At 40.6% G+C, this 3,640-nt stretch overlaps 1 long non-coding RNA gene across 4 annotated transcripts in view; it reads left to right on the top strand.

Annotated features, from left to right (window-relative positions):
• LOC122545961 overlaps positions 1 to 3,501 on the top strand; it is a 4,329-nt gene extending 828 nt beyond the window's left edge. Inside the window, exons 2-3 of one of the 4 annotated variants that reach the window (XR_006310637.1) lie at positions 1,907 to 2,125; positions 2,702 to 3,501. This is a non-coding gene — a long non-coding RNA (uncharacterized LOC122545961). The remainder of the gene's footprint in view (positions 1 to 1,906; positions 2,126 to 2,701) is intronic. The other 3 variants (XR_006310634.1, XR_006310635.1, XR_006310636.1) reach the window with 3 other exon arrangements.
• The last annotated feature ends 139 nt before the right edge of the window (positions 3,502 to 3,640 follow it).

Here is a 3,640-nt window from a genome sequence, read left to right on the forward strand (position 1 = left end):
GAAGTTTCAATCTGGATACTTCAACATACGTAGCCTAATCATTTCATATCGATATTTTCCTTGATAGTTGTCTACGTTTAACGGTAGTAACTATTATCTACTTTTTGACACATTTCCAGTTTTGAATCTTTATTTTAAAGGTAGATTTGTTTGGATCAGGGTGGATATTTATGTCTAAGGGATGTTACGTCTCAGGTTGAATCAGTTTCAGCTGTGTTCAGGTGCAGCAATATGAGATGTTCTGGGATACGGTGCTCATTCAGTGAGGGAGTACAGGAGGAAAGAGTTCTATTTAATGTCACGGTAACCAACATTTGAAAGACCATGCATATCGGGTCTCAGTCCATTTGTTATTTCCTGAATACTCATTCACAGGATTTAGGACCTATTGATTTGGTTGATGCTTATTGTCCTTTCCTCTTTTAAACCTGAGGAAGTGGCGATGAGCTTGTTAAATGCACTATGCTATTAGGAAGTGTAATGCAGGTTTTGAATTCAGTGACACTGAAGGAGCAATGTTTATTTCCAAGTCAGGTTGTTGTGTGCTTTAGACGTGAATTGCAACTAGTGGTATCCATCTACACCTCCTGCCCATGTCCTTCTAAGTTGAAGTGGGTGTCCAGTTTGAAATGTGTTGTATCAGGATCTCAGGCAAATTTCTGCAGTGCGTTTTGTAGACAGTACATGTTGCTGGTGCTGAGTATCGGTGGTGGAAGGCATGCATATTTGTGGAAATGTTGCCAACTAAGTCGGCTGCTTTTGCATGAATGGTCGCAAATTGTCAAATATCCGTAGATTCTCAAAACGTGTTACGGGGCACAAAACCATAACATGGATTTCACTGTACAGATGCAGCCAGATCTACGTTTTTCCTGCAACTTCTGATTCTTTTTTTATTTAGAGTTTAGATGTTATACAGTGTGGAAACAAGCCCTACGGCCCATCAAGCCAACACCAACCCTCCAAAGTGCAACCCTAAATTTATCCTTTCACCCAACACTTTCGGGTATTCAGCATAGCCAATTCACCGAAACTGCACATCTTAGGACTGTGGGACGAAACCGAAGAACCCGGAGGAAACCCACGGAGACACGGGGAGAATGTGCAAACTCCGCGCAGGCACTTACCCGAGGCGGGAGTGTCAAGCCGGACACCTAGTGCTGTGAGGTATCAGTGCTAACCACTGTGCCATTGTGCCGCTGAGTGGATTTGGAACTGCACCTGTCTGAACAAGTGGGGAATGATCCGTCATTGAGGCTCACTTGTCCCTATTATATGATGGACAGGTTTTGGGGACACAGGGGGTGCAATTCATAGTTGTAACATGACCAATCTCTGCCCTGCTATTACAGCGACAGTATTTATGCGTTTTTATTGAATGAGGATTTGTAAATTGAAATATACCATGATGTATAAGTTAGGGAAGCCCTTGATTAAAAGTAGAAAACAAAACAACAATTATTACTTCAGTAGTATACGCATTCTGAATATATGAAGGTATTGTATAATGAGAGTGCCTCTGCACTAATAATGATTACTGTTCCTTTTCAAAGCTTATTCACATTCATAATCTCAGCGGTGACATCCGCACGCTGCAAGTCATATGAATATATAGGTTCTCGTGGCATTCAGTTGCCCTGAGTGAATGCATTGATACGTTTTCGGGTTGTGATAAAACAACTTTGACTTTCTAAAGGTGAGCTTGACTGAACTGTAGTTGCACAGCGCAATCACAGACTCAGAATAGAATCTTTAGGTTTCTGCTATATGTGTAAGTGTAGCACTGCGCAGCAAATCAGTCTTTGGCGTTTAATGTTCTGAGCGTGTTCACGTTTTTGTCTGTATCAAACTTATCTTTTGTGATCGGCATCTTTTGCTGAAAAGTTTATTTTACGCTTTTCTGAAGCAGAAATATCAAGTCAGCTCAAAGTCAACCTTACACTTTTTAAAAGCCTGTGGCATTACACGAAGAGATTCTGTTAGAGGGGAAAGTGAATACAGTTTTCAGTGGAAACCGAAACAGAAATTGCTGGAAAAACTCAGGACGTCTGTCAGCATCGATGGAGAGAAATGCGAGATAATGTTTTGCGGTCGGTGACCCATCTTCCGAACATGTGGGTCTTGGGTAGGCTTTATTCATAGATTGAAAGGATCTCACAAGTTATAGTATTTAAATCGAAGATACAATATTTTCACATTCACGCGAGATGAATACTGTCATGAAATCTCTTTTATCGCTCTGTTCACTTCATGTGGAATGTTTGCATTGTTTGCATTTTTCATTAATCTTCGTTATTTGGCTCAGTTGCTTTGTCACACTGACAGCTTGTCAGGCCTCCCAGAGAACATTCCTTTCACCTTTTAATTTAGAAACCATTCATCTGGTCACACTGAGTATTGGAGAGCTGCTGGCTTTCATGGATGGCACTTTGGTTTGTGGGAAAATCCCTGGTGACACAGTCCTCTTATGTTCTAAAATGCTGCTACCTCTCTGCGGTTGTCTGTGCAGGATGTGGAATTAAAATATGCTGTATAACGGCTACAGTCAGAGACTTTTGTGGGCAGGTGTACTGTAAAAACTTAATGTGAATATATTAACTAGTTAGTTATCAGTTCTGCTCAACCATGGTGCAGATTCAGCAAACATACCAATGGAGTTTCGAATTAACTCTTTTTGTCTCCCTACATTTGTAATCTGTAGTCTTCCAAAGCAGTTGTGAAGGACATCTGAAACCGAGTGCACATTGGAGAGTTTGGTGCGTGAGGGATTTCAGACAATCCTTTCTTTTATTAATTGGTCACTCTGTAGCTGAACAGGAGCTGAAAGTTGATTCTCAGAAATCCATCAAGAGTCAGCTCTGTGAACACTTCCAAACCCCAAAAGCATGAAGTTAAGAAAAAATAACATGGAATCTCAGAGAAATGGGTTAGTGATTGAAGGGCGATTGTTTGTTCACTTGCTTTTTCTTTTAAAATCCAGGAAATATTTTCATACTTTTCCCTTATGTTTTCTTAAGTTTCAGAATATTAATACTTTTGAGTGAGAGTACTTAGTTTATTCGTTATCAATTACATTAAAAAAAGAAGTTTCATGAAATGACAATGGCAGAACAGGTGATGTGTGGTGACTGTCGGGTGTGCGATTTATGCGATCTATTGTAGAAAGAATAAGTTAATCTTGAAGATATTCTCCTTAGAGTTCATAAATTACTGACCAAGATGAAGACAAAGCGGTGCACCAGTGCGGTTTCAATGTACACTTAATTCTTTTTTTGAGGTGGCAGCCACAGTCTTAAGGCTATGGTCTTCCAATTTGATCAATATTGATGTAAAGTAGGGTGCAGCTGGCAAAGCTCTGGGGACCGAAGAGGTGGAGGAGGCACCGCCTTTCCTGTTATTCAGCGAATGTTTGGTTCTTCCACCTTCTTTGGAGGAGTTTGATGGCTGAGGGATAGATGAGCTCACTGATCACTGCACCAGAATTGAGTAAGACATTACCTTCTGGAGAAGAATAATGAAACGTAGGAGGAGGCAGTATAGTGATGGGTATTGATTTTTTTTCTGCAGTATTGAACAAGAGTCCAGACTCTTGTCCAGCCATTGAAATGATTAGGGAAGCTGCTCAGGGAAGAAAAGGAAC

Source organism: Chiloscyllium plagiosum, unplaced genomic scaffold (assembly GCF_004010195.1).
Source record: "Chiloscyllium plagiosum isolate BGI_BamShark_2017 unplaced genomic scaffold, ASM401019v2 scaf_65742, whole genome shotgun sequence".
Classification (NCBI taxonomy): domain Eukaryota; kingdom Metazoa; phylum Chordata; class Chondrichthyes; order Orectolobiformes; family Hemiscylliidae; genus Chiloscyllium; species Chiloscyllium plagiosum.